The sequence below is a fragment of the Pinus tabuliformis genome, chromosome J (genome assembly GCF_031772625.1).
Source record: "Pinus tabuliformis cultivar Carrire ecotype Pingquan chromosome J, CPIR1, whole genome shotgun sequence".
In the NCBI taxonomy this organism is placed as follows: Eukaryota; Viridiplantae; Streptophyta; class Pinopsida; order Pinales; family Pinaceae; genus Pinus; species Pinus tabuliformis.
Genome location: NC_142295.1, coordinates 107,093,101 through 107,115,319, shown reverse-complemented (window position 1 = coordinate 107,115,319; position 22,219 = coordinate 107,093,101). Strand labels below are relative to the sequence as shown.

The 22,219-nt window shown below is 40.8% G+C and overlaps 1 protein-coding gene across 4 annotated transcripts in view; it reads right to left on the bottom strand.

The window, feature by feature from the left end:
- The window catches only part of LOC149225757 (alpha-mannosidase-like), a 535,348-nt gene that overhangs the window by 166,592 nt on the left and 346,537 nt on the right, over positions 1–22,219 (bottom strand). The window lies entirely within an intron of this gene.

The following is a 22,219-nucleotide window of genomic DNA, read 5'->3' as shown; positions in this document are numbered from 1 at the left end:
ATTTTGCCTCTCCAAGACCAAGACATCAATCCTCTTCTTCGTCACTGCTGGGATCATCATTTTAGCTGCACCTCTGAGATCAACACTACTGCAACACCAAGAACTTCATTACTGTTGCAATATCATTGAGAATATCATTGCTACACCATGATTGCTCGTTGAGATTATCACTGAGATAATCTTTGCACCTTCTTTGAGATCATGAAGATCATGACTGCACTTCACTGTAGGTTGAGATCATAGTGAAATTATGATCCTTGTCACTTATCCTTGCCAAGACAGACCCTCCTTGACTTGGTGATCACTGCTTCTTCCATTATGCTGAAACTATAATAATCCTATTATTACTGCTTATGATTCTTGTCATTGTGACTGCATCTGAGATACATATTCATATTGAGATCACTAGAAGGCAGATTTGAATACTGTGTTATCCATTGAGACTGTATGTCTCCTTTCTCAGGTATGTCGAGAATCATTGTTATCACCGAAACTCATTTCATCAACATGGTTATGCCGAGACAGTATGTCAAGACAATAATTGAGATAGTATATATATGTTGAGACTGTATTTCTTCTTCCATAGGTATGCCGAGTATATATATAGGTCCACCGAGTCTGTGACACTGAGATCATTGCCTTTCATCGAGACTACAGAGAGGACTTCACTGTCATCAAGACTGCGGCTTACTGTCCATCCGAATCCTTGTCTGCCTGCGGTGACATCTTGTCTGAGATCATGCTAATCTAGGTGCAGGGATATGTCCGAGGTTGCTTCTGCCTGTACCCATATGAAGTATTAGACCTATAACCCATCTGAGGCCTGTTCCACGCCTTCCTGCACCCTATACCCATCGAAATCTTAGAGGAGAATTGTGAGATCTTAGCATGACATTTGCGGATACCCTAGATGGGTATTTATAGTTGTTTGTGCTCCTATTTTGAGCCAACGTGAACTTGTGAACCGACATGTCTTTCATTTGAGCTGACATGTCATTTAAACATATTTAATTCAATATTTGATAATCTTTGATTCGTTTTGCTTGGAGACTTCTTGTGTTTGCTAATGGAGGATTGATCTTGGTCTTGGAGGGCTGCTACACACTTGTATACATTTCCATAGGCTCATGAAGAGCTTCTTTACATATGCCATGACTCTTTGACATATAAATAAAATCCTAAAGACATCAATGTTGGAATTTCTAAGTTTAACCTGTTAGAAATTCTTCTTGTGCTATCTGGTTTATTTCTTCGTACTTGTTCAATTAGTTAACAAGTTATTTACCATGTAAATACTAAAAATAAATACAAGCACAGTATCAACACATACATATCAGCAACTGAAAGTAAACAAGCACAGTATCAACACATACAGATCGGCAACTGAAATTAAACAAGCACACAAGTGACACCGTTGTTTTTGGACTAATGTCCTCGGAAAAACCCAATGCAGGAAATCCGGTGCAACTATTCAGAGGGTTTTATTATTATGTAGTTTCAGAATACAACCTGGGTGCCAGAAACGGCTCACCCAATAGAGAATGCCCTTGGCAGTAGTACCTCTCAGTCGGAGACAGATATTCCAGATAAATCATCGGATGAACAATCCCACAGCAACGATGCAGCTTCTGCTGATCTGCGTCACTCTGATAGGGACTACGTCACCCTATCCGACTCTCCAGCTCCCATTCTGTCCCACGAAAAATCTCCCAGCGCTGCCTCTAGGCTCTGCGTTAGCCTTTGGAGCCTCTGCGTCTCACACGCTGGCCCTCTCTAGCTCTGCGCAGCTCCTTGTTGCCTCTGGCTTCATCTGCGTGGCCTCTGGCTTCCTCTGTGTGGCCTCTAGCTGGCTCTACGTCAACCTCTCCCAGCGTTTGCGCTGGTCCTCCCGGTACTAACTCTGCCTCTCTGCTATGTATTCACTGCCCCTCAGCTGCAACTCTGATCACTCACTCAATTTCCTCAACAAACCCTGCCCCAGAAAATCGAGTTCTTGATCTCTCTTGGTGTGTTCTCCAACTGACCCTCAAGCCTCCTCTTATACTTTTCTCGTTGGTCCATCAACGACCGAGATTAAATCTCTAATCAACGGCTAAGATTAGATTTGGCTTGATCCATGACTTTTGGACCATTCTAACTCAATTTTATATTAATACCCATTAATATTTTATTTTTCCTAAGCTTAGGAACTCCATTAAAAATATTAATTATTTTAATATCTCCCAAACCAGTTAGATTCTTCCCAAACCATTTTTGGGTCTTGGAGATCTCATGTGCTTTAGCCTCTTCACCAATTTTCGTGGCTAGAGCACATCCGATGCTACCGCAAATCAACACTCCCTCTTAGCAAGGACTCTGCTCTAGTAATACTCCTCACTGAGTATCACCCTGATAATCCAGAATCGGTCCCTGTGCTGATGCTAGGCCTCCCCACCCAACATCCTTTGCACTGCTACATCCTGTACTGCTGCCCATGGCCCTGCCACTGCCACTGCTACATCTGTACGACAACTCCCTCTGCATTTGTGTTGCTGCCCATGGCCCTGCCACTGCCACTGCTGCATTTGCACTGCATCCCCTCTCATCATGTTGCATCATGCTGCCCATAACACTGCCACTGCTAATCGCTGCACTGCAATTCAGTTACTGAGAAGTAAGTAACTGATCCTCCCAACTCTGACATCCCTGTCAGGCTAGAAACACTCCCGATGCTGAAGCTCCCTTTGTCGCTGACAAGTGCTCCCTCTACTGACCTCTGCGCTACTGCAACAACTCCATGCATCTCGCACTGTTGCCTCACATTGTGTTGGGACTCCTGCACTGTAGCACCCTCTGTCACTCCATCTGCATCCGTCTCTATCGACATCTGCCAGTCTTGCTACTCCTCTTCGGGGCACCCGTAGCAAGGTATAATCTAAGAGGTTGAGTACCTCGAGAATCTTGCCCCTCATTGTCTGTAGTCCGTCTGACTACAGCTCGATGTCTCCCCACTTCCTCTCAAGTGGCGCATGAGCACTCATGGCATAATCGTCATCTGTCTCCACTTCTTTCTCCACCCTCGCTGTGCTGCCTTGGTCTCAGAAGCCTCTCCCTTGCTCTTCTTCCTTGAATACTGGTTCGCATAGTGACCCAGTTCCCCACAGTGGAAGCACTTGACCTTGGAGAGGTCCTTCTTCCGTTTCTCTTACTTTCCCGCAGATGCTAAAGCAACATCCTCCTCTTCCTCTTTCTTGATTCTGACCCCTTTACCGCTACTCCCTGCCTTGGTTAGCCGTCTGATCTCTTCTTGACGAAGAGCCGCCCACAGTTCCTCCCAATCCGGAAGGTTCGACCTGCCCAGTAAGCTCTGGACAAATACCTCCCAGTCCTTTGAGACTGCGTTTAGTGCAGTCCTCACCAACATCTCCTCATCCGACGTGGCCCCTACGGAAGTCAACTGGTCCTAGATCTCTGTCAATCGCCCAAGGAAGATATCTATCTTCTCTCCCCTCTGCATCTGGTATGATCGCAGCTGATTTTCTAGAAGCATCTTCCTCTGCACGGAAGTATGCTGATACAACTTCTTCAGGGCATAACACATCTCATTTGTTGTACCCTTCTCGGCAATATGTGGTATCACATGATCCTTGACCCCGTCAAGGATGATGCACTTAGCCCTGGCCATTGCCTCTTCGTACTTCTCATTTTTAGCTGGGTCAACTAGGATCGCTATTGTTTTCAAGGCGAAGTGCTTGATGCAATACCTGTCTAGAATGGACAAGATCCTATCCTTCCAGACTACGAAGTTGGAAGCTCCGTCCAGTCTATCCTAATCTCTCAGCCCATTCACAACCATTTCGCTGCTCCTCTTTCGACTCTTTCGAATCTCTCTACTTCCCTCCTGGAAGTCCTCTGTTCGACTCCTGCTAAGTCTCTCAACTTCCTATCTGGAAGTTCTTGGTTTGACTCCCTCTGAGCCTCGATTTCCCTTTTGGAAATCCCTCTACCAATGTCAAGATGCCCCTCTTCGATCGTTTGTGCAATTGCACCACTGATCCAGATTTCTTGGCTAGAAATCCTCGACAACAACTCCCTCCACCTTGGTCTTGCCCTGTTAGGTACTGTTCTGACCACAATACCCCACCAACTTCGCTCCGCAACTCACCCACAACCTCCTATGCCTCAACAATCTGAAGGTCTGAGCCTCTAGGCTCTGCGCAATCCCGGCACCAGCAAAATCTGCACCTCCTGGCCACAACATCGATCCTTCCTGACTGAGAAAGATGACCGGGCACTGCGTAGGTTAGGTCTGCTCCTCTCTGCCTCAGCGTTGATCCTCCTCTTGGCTCGAACTGATGACGCAGGCTCTCTGCATCACCCCTTCCTTGCTGCTTTCTGCTAGGAACAACTTCTGTCACTTGGGACAACTATTTCTGCTGCTGCTGCTCTGCTCGGCTGATGCCTTCAATTATCCTGTGATGTGAAACCACACTCTGATACCATGTTGGAATTTCTAAGTTTAACTTGTTAGAAATTCTTTCTGTGCTAATTGATTTATTTCTTCCTACTTGTTGAATTAGTTAACAAGTTATTTACCATGTAAATACTGAAAATAAATACAAGCACAGTATCAACACATACAGATCAGCAACTGAAAGTAAACAAGCACACAAGTGACACTGTTGGTTTTAGACTAATGTCCGAGGAAAAACCCAAGGCGGGAAAACCGATGCAGCTATTCAGAGGGTTTTATTATTATGCAGTTTCAAAATACAACCTGGGTGCCAGAAATGGTTCACACAATAGAGAATACCCTCGACAGTAGTACCTCTCAGTTGGAGACAGATATTCCGGCTAAATCACCGGATGAACAATCCCACAACAATAATGCAGCTTCTGTTGCTCTGCGTCACTCTGATAGGGAGTGCGTCACCCTATCGGGCTCTCCAGCTCTCACTCTGTCCCATGAAAAATCTCCCAACGTTGCCTCTAGGCTCTGCGTCAGCCTCTCTGGCCCAGTGTTAGCCTCTCTGGTCCAGTGTCAACCTCTCTGGGCTCTGCGTCAGCCTCTGGAACCTCTGTGTCTCACACGCTGGCCCTCTCTGGCTTTGTGCAGCTCTTGGCTACCTCTGGCTGCCTCTGCGTGGCCTCTAGCTGGCTCTGCGTCAACCTCTCCTGGCTTTTGCGCTAGTCCTCCTGGTACTAACTCCACCTCTCTGCTATGTATTCACTGCCTCTCAGCTACAACTCTGACGACTCACTCAATTTCCTCAGCAAGCCCTACCCCAGAAAATTGAGTTCTTGATCTCTCTTGGTGTGTTCTCTAACTGACCCTCAAGCCTCCTCTTATACTTTTCTCATTGGTCCATCAACGACCAAGATTAAATCTCTAATCAATGGCTAAGATTAAATTTGCCTTGATCCATGACTTTTGGACCATTCTAACTCAGTTTTATATTAATACCCATTAATATTTTATTTTTCCTAAGTTTAGACTTAGAAACTCCATTAAAAATATTAATTATTTTAATATCTCCCAAACCGGTTAGATTCTGCCCAAACCATTTTTGGGTCTTGGAGATCTCATGTGCTTTAGCCTCTCCACCAATTTTCGTGGCTAGAGAACATCTGATGCTACCCCAAATCAACAATCAAGAAGAAGTCTTTGACCTAATGACACTTCTTGCTCATGAAACCCATGTAGCAAGATATACAAAAATAATTTATTCTCTTTATTACATAATTTACAAATATCATGTCATTATGAAGACTAAACCTAGTTACACTTTCTTCAACACTCCCTCTTAACGAGGGAGGTAATCATAATGGTACTTGGTCATTCTCAATCTGAAGAATTTCTCATAAGAAGAATCAGATTTGCAATCCATCTGTTATAGCATCATTTCAACCAACATTGTTTCATATAGCAAGGCCTTGACTAACAACTCTATCTCTCACTTAGATCAGAGCATACAATGTTGGCGAGACCAATGACTGACAGACATGCATCATCATTGTCTCTCTTAGGATCATACCCACCCCTGTGTTCTCTGAGTATGCCTTACTAGGACTATTCTCATATTGGGTTCCCAACCCTCAAGAATATTTGTCCTCCTGCCCACTCTTGTCTTGGATGCCCTACTACATCCTCAAAGAATGTCAAATGCCAGATGATTACACAATCCTCCATTCTTTCTTCCAAACTGAGGATAAGAATGTCATGTCTAACTCTCCCTCTCAACTAGGGATGAGTTCCAAGTTTCTCTTCACTCAAAAACTTACTCGAGTTCCTTTACTCATAGGAACCTCACAGAGCTCCCTCTTACCTAAAGACTCTATCATCAGTGCTTTATAGGGTCTTCTAGTTGACTAATGATCCAAGACTTCGATGTCATCAATGTAGGGTTCAACCATCCATCACTTTCCTCTGTCATGTCATTTCTTCTTTCTTGGAAAGTATCCTCCTTGGCTTTACATCTGGGACTTCCTTCATCGGGCCATCTATCTTCACCTTTTCTTCAATGGTGATTCACAAGGTACATAGTTGTGACATCCTTCACAACTCTCCTTACCTTGGCCTTATGTCATCAATGTAGGGTTCAACCATCCATCACTTTCCTCTGTCATGTCATTTCTTCTTTCTCGGAAAGTATCCTCCTTGGCTTTACATCTGGGACTTCCTTCATCGGGCCATCTATCTTCACCTTTTCTTCAATGGTGATTCACAAGGTACATAGTTGTGACATCCTTCACAACTCTCCTTACCTTGGCCTTGCACACATACCCAGACTTTCTCCAAGAGGTCAGAAACCAGAAACAAATCACATATTACCTTTTTGATGATGGACTTTTCCAGTGAAATCTTCTTGTAGGTATCAACACCCTGCTATACATGTTGACACATCTCCCAATGATATGCTGTCAAGAGTCTTCATATTTTCAGACTTCTATCAGAGTCTTCACATCTTTTCGGGAGACTTCCTGGTCAAATCTTCCTGATCCTTTGGACGTTGATAGCCTTCATCATGGTTGCATATTTTACGATCTCTTCCATCCTCACACCTTCCACTCCTAGTAGCTTTCAATAAAAAAAATTCAATTGTAGTCAACTACTTCATACTTCATATGAGGACATATTATGTTGACTTCATCTAGTGTGACTTATGCCCTTCTGCATCCTTTCAGAGGAGGAGATCTTTTTCCTTTTGATAATCTTGATCCATGTTACCTGCAACCATATGACATGACATTGCAATATTAAATAAATACAAGCATACATACCTCAATTTACCTTTGCTTCTTCCAACAGCTTCCTTGATTGAAAAGATCTTCAATCCCTTGATCTGTTTCATTTCTTATGTCATCTCATGAATTCCATAAGTTGGATTTCCTAATGAAACACTTGCTGCCTTCCCAGACTAGGGGATCCTTCGTTGAGGTTTCTATCAGAGAATCTACAGGATCTTGCATATCCCCATCTGGCAAATGTTTCCTTTGACCTGGATGACTTCTTCCTTTCCTTTAATGTCCAATGAGATTTCCAAGAGCTATGTCCTTCATGTTTCTCATGGTGATATCACGAGCTCTTGTTTCTCATGCTTCCATGATGCCACAATGCATCTTATTATCATGGTCATATCTGCAAAGGATTTTGGAGTCTATGATAGGATCCTTTTGTGAGGGACACCATCTCACTCATAGTAGAGGTCTGGTGCTCCCTCTTTCCTTGGTCCTTTTCTTCAACTTCCTCCATCCTTCCGGCGATATGAGCTCTTTTCCATAATCTTTCCATAGTACTAATTTGTCTTGAGAACTTTTGAGGCCATAGAAATTGAAAAAAGGCCGAGCAATCTCAATAGGGATGACGATTGGAAAATTAGTAGCTGCTGGATCCCTGCCCTTTCATCATAAACCCCGTCCCCCCGTCCCCGCTCCTTGTGTTGTCCTTTTAGTGAGATCTTCTCTGTTTTTTCCTCCTCGTCTTCTGGATCGTTTGTTTTTCTTTTTTTATTTCTTCTCTGCTCTTCGATTTCTCGTCGATTTTTAGTAATTTATTTTAATTTTTCTAGTTCTCTTCTAGATTAAAAATAAGTACAGAATGGTTCGGTTTGAATAAGTAATAAAAATCCTTTTAATTAACATAATGTATAAATAAATAAAATCTTTTCACCAAAACAAAAATGTAGGTAGTTCAAAGTTTGGGAACTAATTTATCCCGTGTCATATAATTAAATAAAGTTAATTTTGAACCAACCAGAAACAACTATATAATTTTTCAATAATTTGAATCTATTTTCCTAGTGATTCTAAATTGTTACATTTTCTATTATTTAACTAACTATATTAGTTATACTCTTAATAAACTTTTATTTAATTTTATTATTTCATATTCTATTAATATTATAATATTATTATTTACGCCTTTAAATATAATTAAATAAAGTTAATTATAAATATTAATTTAATTAGTAATATTAAGTTAATATTATCTTATTAGTAACTAATGTATTCTTTCTCCTAGGGGTTGTAATTAAGAGAAATGGTTACATGAACATCAATTAACAAACTAAATCAGTTTTTCTTTTAATAAACCTTTATTAATTTTTATATTCTATTATAACTTTTTATATAATTAGTAATTAAATACAATAAATTACTATTAGTCAATTATGGTAATAAATATAACATAACTAACTTATGAATTAATGAAACTTTTTTTTCCCCTTCCCTATCCCTTGGTCCATTCCAGTCAAATATAGTCGTTGTCCCTATCCCTTGGTCCAGTCCAGTCAAATATAGTCGTTTCATAGTCTATTATAGCCGTTTCCTAGTCAAATATAGCAGTTGGATGATATTCTCTCTCTATTTAACATGCAGCCATGATCTGGTTCTTCAACTTGTCCTGACGATGAACCACACTTGTTGGTTCGAAACGCGTCGACAAATGATTGATGATGTGATTTACGCCGAAACCCCTCTCATAAACTTGTTATGGATCACAAAAGCCTAAATTCAACAATAACTTCCATTGTCTTTCTGCACATGTTTAAATCTTTTTAACCTTCAATACTTTTGTCTATAACTTGTCCTCCTTCCATCTTGCATAGATACCACAAGTTGTTGTATGAGGAAATTTTCATGTCCCAAGGACACTTGCCATCTTGCTTATTAAGAACGTAGATGATTATCTTCTTATAATCTTTTTCAGATCTCCAATTGAGATCTCATGAAGATATTTCTTCATTATTTGACACCTTCTTTACTGCATTTTAGAGAGTATATCTTCTAGTATTTCATATATTTCTTATCTGTCTCCTTTCTTGCTACATAGAGATGAGAGGACTTTTAAGAGTTCCTTCTCATGATTTCAAAGGAGATCTGTTCACTGAATTCTCTTCTCCATAAGGATTCTGTCAATCCTTCTTATTCTATGCAAGGACCTTTGATGATTAATTTATCTATGGAAGTTCTTGCATTCATGAAGTCATAGAACCAAACTTGATTATAGAATGAAAAGATACTTACTTCAGATGTGAAGATGAAATCTTCACCTTGATCATGTTGGCTGTTGTTGAGGCAGATTCATTGATGCTTTCTTCTGATAAGATCCTTGCTGTAATGACAGGAAGATTGTCTTCAAGCCTCCTTATGATTGAGTTGCTTGTAATATGCAGCACTAATGATTTGAGAAGATAAATCTTTAACATGTCATTGACTGAAATTGTGAGAGGCATCAGAACTGTTGCCATGGACCAGAGTTCTGAATGCTTCATCTTCAGACTGTTAATCTCCAAAACCCTTGCTGTAGATGACTGTTGTTGTAAACTGCTTCCTAGGGTTCCAAGATGATTTGAGATCCTCCGAGCTGCCTTATTTAGATGATGATTACTTGAGACAAAATCTCTTGCTGATGTAGACTATTCTTCTTGATTGCATAGACAGTAACCCTTGTTATTATACACTGCTGTTGTAGGCTGATCTTTTGATCTAGGGTTTGATCAAGATGATTCTTTCTTGTAGATCTTGCATGTCTCTTTTCTGCCCTTTCTTTGGCCACTGAACCTTCCTCCTCTGATACCATGTTGAAGAATCTAGGGGAAACATAAATTAGGGTGATTCTTCTTGACATGATAACAATTTGTGAAGTGTTTTTACAATTTATCTTAGCATGATCTTCTTTCCATTATTAGTGTGAGTGATTACTTCATCAAACTGCTACCAAAAACAAAGAGACAAGAACACAAGAGATTAGGCTCTCTGCCAGGGCTAAAACCTCTCCCTCTTGGAGAGGAAAACCCACACAAAATTCTTCTTATAGAGATTCCAATTGACAAATACCAAGACCGTGACCCTTGACACATTCTGCCTCTCCAAGACCAAGACATCAATCCTCTTCTTCGTCACTGCTGGGATCATCATTTTTGCTGCACCTCTGAGATCAACACTACTACATCACCAAGAACTTCATTACTGTTGCAATATCATTGAGAATATCATTGCTACACCATGACTGCTCCTTGAGATTATCACTGAGATAATCTCTGCACCTTCTTTGCGATCATGAAGATCATGACTGCACTTCACTGTAGGTTGAGATCACTGTGAAATCATGATCCTTGTCACTTATCCTTGCCGAGACTGACCCTCCTTGACTTGGTGATCACTGCTTCTTCCATTATGCTGAGACTGTAATAATCATGTTATTACTGCTTATGATCCTTGTCATTGTGGCTGCATCTGAGATACATATTCATATTGAGATCACTGGGAGGCAGATACGAATACTGTGTTATTCATTGAGACTGTATGTCTCCTTTCTCAGGTATGTGGAGACTCACTGTTATCATCGAAACTCATTTCATCAACATGGTTATGCCGAGACAGTATGTTGAGACAGTAATTGAGATAGTATATATATGTCGAGACTCTATTTCTTCTTCCACAGGTATGTCGAGTATATATAGATAGGTCCACCGAGTTTGTGACACTGAGATCATTGCCTTTCATCGAGACTACAGACAGGACTTCACTGTCATCAAGACTGCGGCTTACTGTCCATTCGAATCCTTGTCTGCCTGTGGTGACATCTTGTCCGAGGTTGCTTCTGCTTGTACCCATACGAAGTATTAGACCTGTAACCCATCCGAGGCCTGTTCCATGCCTTCCTGCACCCTATACCCATCGAAATCTCAGAGAAGAATTGCGAGATCTTAGTATGACATTTGCGGATACCCTAGACAGGTATTTATAGTTGTTTGTGCTCCTATTTTGAGCCGACGTGAACTTGTGAACCGACATGTCTTTCATTTGAGCCGACATGTCATTTAAACATATTTAATTCAATAATTGAAGTCGACAATGATGATCTCTGATTCGTTTTGCTTGTTGACTTCTTGTGTTTGCTAATGGAGGATTGACCTTGGTCTTGGAGGGCTGCTACACACTTGTATACATTTCCATAGGCTCATGAAGAGCTTCTTTACATATGACATGACTCTTTGACATATAAATAAAATCCTAAAGACATCAAGAAGAAGTCTTTGACCTAATGACACTTCTTGCTCATGAAACCCATGTAGCAAGATATACAAAAATAATTTATTCTCTTTATTACATCATTTACAAAGATCATGTCATTATGAAAATACAACATAAAAACATATGCAAAAGACAAGCCAAGACAAGAGGACACCAGATTTGGCAAATACCAGGGAAAAACCCCAATGCGGGGAAAACCCTTTGATCAAATCTTCTTATTATTATTCAATAGTTCAACAGAGAGAGAGAGTACAAAAGTCAAATAGATTAGGCCAATACAAAGTCAAATCAGCCTTGTCAAATTCTACAATCAACTGCAGTCAAACTTCAACCCTAACCAAAAAGTCAATGCTGGTCAAATCAACAACAAGTCATCTCCTTTGAAGCTCGGTCAAAGGCATATTAATTTGTCCTTCATCAAGAGTCGAAGTCAACCCAAAACAATGCCACAAATGCTGGTCAAATTCAGTCAAACAACAGTCAGCCCTACAGTCAAATAACCCTGAAGTCAACATTGGTCAAACAGTGCCAAACACCTTGATTTCTGTGCCGATTAATATGGCCTCAAGAGAGCGAAATTGTGTCCCAGAAAATGCAGTCAAACTTGGTCAAAACGACAATGGTCAACGCAGGTCAACAATTTGAAATTTTCGTCCTGTTTCAGCCCCATAAAACAGTCCTCCTAGCCGCACGTGTGAGAGAGAGAGAGAGAAGATTCCCAAGCTGTACGAACCAATCTGTTGTGGAGAGAGAAGAATGATGAAATGAGTGATGACCAAATGAGAAGAGAGGTCTCTTCTATTTTTTGATGTGGGTGAAGAGACACATCAATTGAACTTCTTGAGCCTACATTAAGATAAGGCTGACCTTAACAATTTGTACATGTGAGAGAATAAATTCAAAATCACATTTCTGCTTGTCCAAATGAAACAATCTTTATATCAAACTTGGACCTCTCAAAAAGAGGAATCCAATGCAATAATCATCTCCATCATATGAGCTGTCCCAAGGTGGAATTTGACCCTAGTTGCTAATTTTAACAAATTTTGATAAGATGGGAAAGCTCAAAAGCAGAAGCACAAATTCGTTGTTCAGAGGGAGCAGTTGGACGAATCTCTGGAGGCTGTGCAGAGCCTAAGCTAGGCAGTGCGAGTTGTTTAGGGAAGTTCGATTTTTCAGTGCAAGTTGGCATAAAAATTCGGCTTTTTAGTTGAGTGATTCCAACAAGCAGAGGGAGCAACAACTTAGTGATTTTCGTTGCGCATATTCCTTGTTTGGGCGGAGAAGGATTTTGCAGTAGCAAAATCAGCATCGAGTGGAAGAGAAATGCACATAGAGAAAATTTCTCTCAATGGGTTTTAAGTTTTAGAAATTCGATTCTCACTCTAGAAGGGAGTGCGTGTAGTAGATTCAACAACCAAGTAAGGAGAAAGAGGGAAAGTTTCGACCAGATTCAAAGATGGCCACAACTGGGCTTAGAGATTAGGATAAGTTGGAGGGAGCCTCAAACTTTGTCATCTGGAAGGCTAGGATGTCCTTCTTGAAGGATGAAGATGGCCTGAAAGCCTATGTAGATAATGTGGTGGTATTTCCTCAGCATGCAGATCAACTGAAGGAATACAGGAAAGAAATGGCGAATGCCAAGCGGTTGATCTTGGATGGAGTCCCAGACCATATAGTCTCACACGTATCTGGCAAGAATATTGCTATGGAAATGTGGGACGCTCTCAACCAGCTATATCAGAATTCTTCCAAGCAATGGAAGATGTTCTTGCAGGGGAGGTGCCTCAACCATTAGAGCTTGTACGTTTGGCACTAAATAGTGTCTTCGAGGAGTGGCGGGTCTTTGTCCAAAGTATCTTGGGCCGAGACACATTGCCTAGATGGGACAGGATGTGGTCAGACCTATCGCAGGAGGAGATGAGGCGACACAATAAGTGGAAGCAACAGTAAGGGCACGGAGGATGAGAAGGAAGAGGAGAATGTGACCCTAGCATCAAAGGGTCCCAATTAGGGACAAGGGGAGAAGAAGAAGAAAAAGGACCTATCTAAGGTCAAGTGCTTCGTGTGTGACAAGTTTGGCCACGACAGTACGGAATGTCTTTCAAGAAGAAGGACAAGCAGGAGAAGTAGGACTAGGCGGCAATGTCTACGAAGATAGACAAGTTGTCCTCTAGACTAGAGGAAAATTTCACCATGTTTGCAACTATACCTCCAGGAGTGAGGTGGGGTGATCCGGAGTTATAGTCCCAGAGTTGCAGACGACTACGTAGGGTCCATTGAGGTGTCTTCCTCATGGATCATTACATTGCTACAAGGACCCACAATATTCAGTAGCAAGATGGATTAGTGTTAGTTGATGCAGCCAAATTCCCAAGTGACAGTTGCAGACTAGTTGCAGTCAGGTGCTGAGGAGCGCAATGCAGTGTTGACAATAGAGCAGGAGGCTCAGTGGCAGAGTCAACAATAACACAAATTCCTTAGTGGGCAGTGCAAAGGCTAATAGCAGTCAGATGCTCAAGACACAGATGCTGCACAAAGACACAGTTGATTCAATATTTTGGATGCTTCTCAGTTGCAGTCAATGTTGCACGAAGCGGGGGCGAAGTGGAAGCGTTTTTTGGAAGCGAGGACGCGGAAGCGTCATTTTCCAAAAATCTAGGAAGCGAAGCGTCCGCGGAAGTGTCTGCTATATATATATATATATATATATATATATATATATATTGCATTTATACTCAAAACAAACATCCCAAATAGCAAATTAATTGTGGAAGACATGAAAACATGCATATTTTTGCATAAATCAAGATAGATATAACATCCATTGTACATTAATGACTAATTATTCGAGCATCAACCATCTAGACTCTAGATTCTTCTCCTCTTGTCTAGCCTTTGCCTCTACCTCGATTGTCTAGGGATATTAGTCAACATTGCCCAATTTTGATCAAACTACCTAATTCAAGACTTAAAATATGGTAGAAAAAGCTTAACATGCTTGATCGATGATTTTGACTTGATTGAAAGGTAATTTTTTGTTGAGGGCGTGCCGCGTGACAAAGGAGTTCAACAATTAATTCCACCAACACTAGGGTACATATAGGGCTTGGTGCTCTTGATTAAATGCTAATCGCATACCTTCATACTTGATATAATCTAATGAAATGCCACAATCCCATTGATCCTGAATTCCTGAAAACCGTTAAGTCTGCTGAATTTTGAATAGGATATGAAATTTTATTTTCTCCATATGAAGTCCAATGAGGCTAGAACCACTCTCAAACATCCTGAGTCAATTCATGGTAATGTTAAAAATTTAAGTAAAAGGATGAAAATGAAAAATAAAGGAGAATGTCACTTTTACTTTAAGAATTTAACATTACCATGACGGAGCATCTGCGATATTTATATTTTTTTTTGCCTTCATTCGTCATCCTAACCCAAGGTGGACCCACCCCCAACAAGCAAACTCACCTAAAATTAAAAAAAAATTGAAAAAAAAAACGATTTTCTAAACGCTTTTCCGGAAGTGTATGCTTCCTCCTCCGAAGCGCCGTATGAAGCGCGCTTCCATACCACGCTTCCGAATTTCCAGGAAGCAACAAAAAATTCGGAAGCGCGCTTCCGGCTAAGCTTCCTAGGCGCTTCCGTACGGGACGCGCTTCGGGGCTTGGAACCGTTGGGGGGGGGGGGGGGACGCTTCGTGCAACATTGGTTGTAGTGCAGATGCAAAGTTGGCAGCAATATAACAGTGGCAGCGGTAGCACAAATGCAACATTAGAGTTGCGCAGTAGTTGGTGGGCAGTGGCAAGCAGTCCCAGTGGCTAGACATCAGCAGCGTGACAAAGAGTGACACAGAGACAGGGTGTTGTAGAAGTAGTGCAACACTAGAACACCTTCCTCGCTAAGAGGGAGTGTTAATTTTTGTAGCATCGGAGGTGTTCTAGTTTCGAAACTTTGTGGAGAGGTTAAAACACAAGAGTTCTCCATAACCTAAGAATCGTTTCTGGAAATTCCACCTAGAAGTATCTCAATTAGATTATTAACCTATTTTTAAATATTTCCTAAGTTTAAACTTAAGAAAAGTGGTTAATTAATCAGTATTAATTGAGAAAGGTGTGAATCATCTAGAAACTCACACGGATCGATCCAGAAATTATCTCAGCCATTGATTATGTTTTAATCTTGGCCATTGGAGTCTCAATTGGAGAATATAAGAGGAGGTCAATGGGTAGATGGAGAAAACACACTTGATACACTTGAGATCGATTTCCTTGGGTAGTTCAATTTTCCAGAGAGAAGCAACAGTTGTTGGAAGAGTTTGAGCCAAAGAAGGGAAGCAGAGACAGAGAGGGGCAGAGGCAGTGAATTCGGAGGAAGATTTCTAGTTTCCGAGAGTACATTGCAGAGAGGCAGAGATAGTCACAAAGAGGTTGTACAAGGGATGCACAGAAGCCTCTAAGAGGCAATTCAATTTGCAGATTTGGAAGGATGTTTCAAAGTTCCAGAGGCAGGAAAATTTCGCAGAGGTTGAGAGAAACCTTTCCAGAGTCAGTAGTAGGCTGAAGAGGTAGCTCAGTGTGAGATTCATGGAACACGAATTTGTGATTCAATAGAGGCTATGCAAAGGGTGACATGGGGCAATTCGTGGAAGGGTTTAAGAGGCCAGTCTTTAGTGTCGAATTGCCTGTGGGATGAGGAAAATTCCTCACTAGATTTTTGCCAATATTTTCTTTGCAGGATTCTTAGTTTTCGGCATCCAGATTGTACTCAAATTATTTTGCTGTTGCTTAATAATAAAAACCCTTAGCTGCTTCACCGATTTTCCCAAGTTGGGTTTTTCCGGGGACTTTAGTCCAAAAAAAACTGTGTCAAATGTATTGTGTGTGTGCCAGTATTTTCTCAGATTCCAGTTTATCTTCTGCAAAATTTAATTTGGTGAAAATTGCAGTTGTGAATTATTTGTTATTTGTGTGGGAAAATAAATTGTTAATTAATTTATACTTAGAAAAATAATTTGCAGTTGTTGCAATAGTTGGAAACTTTCACATTGGTGGTGTTGATTGTTGAACTCCATTGTCCTGGCCTCAACAAAAATGTACCCTTCACTCAAGTCAAAATCATTGATCATGCATGTTAAGTCTTTTCTACCATATTATAAGGCTTGGATTATTCAGTTTGATCAAAATTGGGCAATGTTGGCTAATATCCCTAGAGAATCGAAGTAGAGGCAAAGGCTACACAAGAGGAGAGGAATCTAGATTCTAGATGGTTGATGCTCGAATAATTAATCATTAATGTACTATGGATGCCATTTCTATCTTGATTTGTGTACAATATGCATGCTTTGATATATTTGGCAACTAATTTGGCAATCTAGAATTTTTTTTAATATATATATATATATATATATATATATATATTTCTGGGATACTTTGCATCTGAGGATTTTTGGAAAGTGATGCTTCCAATGCTTCGCTTCCAAAAAACATCCTCGCTTCGTGCAACATTGCACGATACCCTCATTTGGGTGATTTGTGCATTGCTGTAGAAAACAACCGTTGGAATAGACGACCAAGGTATGTGGCCCATCTGAACCAGGTTGCGAAGGAGTAAATTTTGGCAATGAGCTCTCTTTGGGATCTAATTTGTGGCAATAATTTTTTGTTCTTGTTCTTGATATAAGGACCGAATTTGATACACTCTGACAACATGAATCTGGCTAAAGATTGCAAGTCTCATCTGTGGTAGTTGGTGGCTCCCATCGTAGGCACATCCAAGGCAATAGACAACGAAATAGCCTTGATCAGAGCAAGCAGCGGGGAAGCTAAGCCAAGTGGGCACATAGAACAGTAGCAGAAAGGAAGTTGTAAGTTGGTAGTTGTTAACTAGTACTGTAGATACTTGTGAAAGGAATATTATTGTTCTTAATTCTGGGCAGCGTAACAGTTCTAGGAAGTGAATTTTGGAAGTTGTAAATTGTTGTGTACAGTTGGAATTGCTAAAAAATGAATTACCTGTTTATTATTATGCACTTTTTTGTGTCGAATTTAATCAAGGGGTCACGTATTATTGGTGCAATATACCCTTATGCTCTTGATAACCCTAAGGGGAAAATTTCCCTAGTGACATTATGCAATGTAACACCCAAATAAAGTTGCAGAAATGGCGATGCTCTTTTTTAACACAAAGTGTACTTCTAATTTGTGTTGAAAAGCCACATGCTGTATGCAAACAATCAATACTATATGTGTGCAAGTGCATATGTGTTCTCTTTGTTAGTTTTTGTAGCATCAAATGTGTTTTAGCCTTGAAATTTTGTGGAGGCTAGAATGCGCAAGATCTCCAAACCCAGAAATCGATTCTGGAAATTCCCTAGAAATGACTTAATTAGATTATTAGTTAGCTTTTTAAATATTTCCTAAGTCTAAACTTGGGGAATATGACTAATTAATCAGAATTAATTAAGTTATGGTGTGAATGTTCTAGAAACTCACTTGGATCGACTTCAAGTTAATCCTAGAAGTGGATGGGGCTTGGAGAAATCACTTGTGCAATTCGATTTCATGAGCAGATCGATTTCCTTAGTAACAAAATTCAGTTACCGGAGAGAAAGACAGAGATATTGAAGCAGTGAGAGAGGGGCAGGGACAGTGAAGCCGGAGAAAGGATTCTAGTTCCAGTGAGTGCATTTGCAAAGAGGCAGAGAAGCCACAGTGAGGTTGACGCAGAGCAGCGTAGTAGCCTCTAGAGGCAAAGTCGAATTGATGGGCAAAAGCAGAGTTTCGGTGCCAGAAGCTAGGTATAATTCCAGAGGCGAGGAGAGACATTTTCCTAGACAATAAATGATCAGATGGCTTGAGGAGAAGCTGTTCCGAGTTGAGTGCAGTAGCAACTGCACTAGGGTGACGCAATGACTGCGTAGAGGCAGTTTGGATGGCTCAATTTGAGCTATGGTCAGTGCCCGGATTTGCTGGTGGAGTGAGGAACTTCTCCTCACTATATTTTTCTTGCCAGTATTTCTCTATAGGATTGTCAGTTTTGGCATCCAATTGTACTCAGATTATTTCACTACTGCATAATAATAAAACCCTCAACTCCTGCACTGGTTTTCCCAAGTTGGGTTTTTTCGGGGACATTGATCCAAAAATAACTGTGTAAATTTATGTGTCTGTGCTAGTATTTCTTCCAATGTTTATTTCTTCCGCAGTTTATTTGTGTAGGTTGCAGTGTGATTAATTCAATATTTGTAATTTTGTAGAAACAAACAGTAAATAAATTGTTAAGAATTAATTTAACAATTAGGAGAATTGTTTCTAGTTCTTGCAATAGGAATCGGGTTTCCGATTTTTCACATGGTATCGGAGAACAATTGATCAGTCGGAGAGCTCAATACTGAAGGAAGAGGGATTTTCACTATTCATTAAGGGGCAGTCGGTCAAAACCCCAAAGGTAACGCAGTCACCTTGCCCAAGAGGTTGAATTCTTGAGGAGAATCGATTTTTTCTGAGAGGGGGATAGAAAATTTCGATCTCTCCAGATCAACGGTTTCCAGAGGCAAAGGTAGCAACCAGTATTTTTCGTAGAGCAGATCTCTAGTTGGATGCAAAAGTTTTGCAGCAGTTTGCTAGAGAAGAACTAGCGTCGAGAAGAACAAGAGCACACACTGAGGGAAAATTTTCCTCAGTGAGCTTCTAGTCTCAAGAAGTTTGAATTCACTTGCAGATCAACAGTCATTGCAAGCAATTTTTCTCACTCCAAAAGGGAGTGCAGATAGCCTAACAACAACTGAGCAGAAGGGAAGAGGAGATTTTCGACATTGTTTGAGATGGCCACTGTTGAACTTTGAGATTAGGACATGTTGGATGGTGCTTCCAACTATGTCATCTGGAAGGCAAGGATGTCCTTTCTTCTGGATGAATATGGCCTGAAACCATTCATAGATGCAGTGTTAGCTGAAGGAGTACATAAAGGAGATGGCGAGGGCGAAGAGATTGATCCTTTGATGGTGTCCGGGATCTATTGTATCACTAATAGAGGCCAAGGGAATGACCAAAGAGAAGTTGGATACACTTTCCACGTTGTACCAGGGCACTTCCAAGCAATGGAAGATGTACTTAGAAGAGAAGCTGAGATGCACCACGATGCAGAAAGGGGAACACATAGACCCTTTCCTCACCAGGATTCAGGAAATCCGAGACCAGTTGTCAGCTGTTGAGGCAGTGCCTCAACCCATAGAGCTAGTGCGATTGGCACTAAATAATGTCTTAGAGGAGTAGCAGGTACTTGTCCAAAGTATCTTAGGCAGAGAAACCTTGCCAAGGTGGGACAGGATGTGGGCCGATTTGTAGCAGGAGGAGTTGAGACGGACCTACTGACAAACTCCTTTAGTGGCAGCAGCAGCAGATCGAAGAAGGTGAAGGAAGAGGAGAATGTGGTCCTCACATCAAAGGGTCCTAGTCAGGGGTAGGGGGAGAAGTGAAAGAAGAAGAAGGACCTGTCAAAGGTCAAGTGCTTCAAATGTGGTGAGCTTGGTCACTACAGTACCCAGTGTCCTCTCAGTAAGAAGGACAAGGAGGATAAGAAGGCAGCATCAACAGAGATCGATAGGCTTTCCTCTAGGCTGGAGGAAGACTTCGCCATGTTTGCTGACATACCCCCAGGAGTCAAGTAGGGTAACTTGGTATTGTAGCCCTAGAGTGCTACAGATGGGCAAGATTCTTGAGGAGATCCACCTCTTGAATCAATACCTTGCTACGGGGGCACACATTATTTTTGTAGCAGGATGGATCAATGATAGTAGATGCAGTCATATGCCATAGTGACAGATGCAGAGTCTAGTTGCAGTCAGATGCTGGGTAGCATAGTGCAGAGTTGACAGCAGTGCAGAGTTAGCAACAGTGTAGATGCCTTGGTGACAACGCAAATACTAGCAACAGTCAGAGACTTGGGTGACAGATGCATTATATTGATCACAATTGATTTAGTATTTAGGATGCTACTCAGTTGCAGTTGTTGCAGTTGCAGCAACAATAGATGGAGAAGAAGTCGCAGTGAAGATGTAGTGTTGGCAACAATTTAGTAGAGTCAACATCAACACAGATGCAACACATATCAGAGTTACGCAGTGGTTGGTGGGCAGCTATAGCCAGACATCAACAGCGTGACAGGAGATGATGCAGAGACAAGGGGTTGCTACAGAAGGCAACAACTCTAGAACACATTTTTCGCTAAGAGGGAGTGTTAGTTTTTGTAGCATCAGATGTGTTCTAACCTTGAGATTTTGTGGAGATGCTACAATGCATAAGATTTCCAAAACCCAGAAATCGTTTCTGGAAATTCCGCCTAGAAATGACTTAATTAGATTATTAGTCAATTTTTAAAATATTTCTTAAGTCTAAACTTAGGGAATATGACTAATTAATCAAAATTAATTAAGTTATGGTGTGAATGTTTTAGAAACTCACTTGAATCGACTTCAAGTTAATCCTAGTAATCGATTAAGATCTAATCTTGGTCGTTGAAGTAATAGAGGATTATAAGAAGAAGTCGATGGGGCTTAGAGAAATCACTTGTGCAGTTCAATTTCATGAGCATATCAATATCCTGAGTAGCAACATTCAGTTGTTGGAGAGAGAGCCAGAGAAATCGAAGCATTGAGAGAGGGGCAGGATAATGAAGTCGGAGGAAGGATTCTAGTTCCGGTGAGTACATTTGTAAAAAGGCAGAAAAGCCACAGTGAGGTTGATGCAGAGAAGCGTAGTAGCCTCTAGAGGAAAAGTCAAATTGTTGGGGAGAAGTAGAATTTCAGTACCAGAAGTTGCATAGAAGTTCCAGACGCTAGGAGATATGTTTTCACAGACAACAGTTGATCAAACGTCTTGAGAAGAAGTTGTTTCGAGCTGAGTGCAATAGCAACTGCGCTAGGGTGACACAGTGATTGCGTAGAGGCAGTTTGGATGACTCAATTTGACCTAAGGTCAGTGCCTGGATTTGCCAGTGGAGTGAGGAATTTGTCCTCACTAGAATTTTCTTGCTAGTATTTCTCTGTAGGATTGTCAGTTTCGGCATCCAGTTGTACTCAGATTATTTCACCACTGCATCATAATAAAACCATCAACTGCTGCACTGGTTTCCCACGTTGGGTTTTTCCGGGGACATTGGTCCAAAAATAACTATGTAAATTTATGTGTGTGCGCTAGTATTTCTTCCAGTGTTTATTTCTTCCGCACTTTATTTGTGTAGGTTGCACTGTGATTAATTCAGTATTTGTTGTAGCAAACAGTAAATAAATTGTCAAGAATTAATTTAACAATTAGGAGAATTATTTCCAATTGCTGCAATAGGAATCGGGTTTCCGATTTTTCACTCTTTTGATACATACATTACTGCATTTAAGATATATAAAAATTGATGTGGGGAAATTATTTTATCTTCAAACATTTCATAAGGTCTTGTTTGGAAATCCATTTGATATATCTACCCATTTCAATAGATCTGGAGTCCAAGGCAATGAAAAAGCGTTGAGCATAAAGGTAAAATTATTGCCAAGTATTTGTCCAGTTAAGAATGACACTACAATTCATGTCATGCTGATTGTATGAAAGTGCACCTAAACTTAACACTTCAGCAATCCTTATAAACCTGTTTCTTTTCTCCAATCTGAGACATCATCTTTAGTCATTGCCTGAAAATTCCA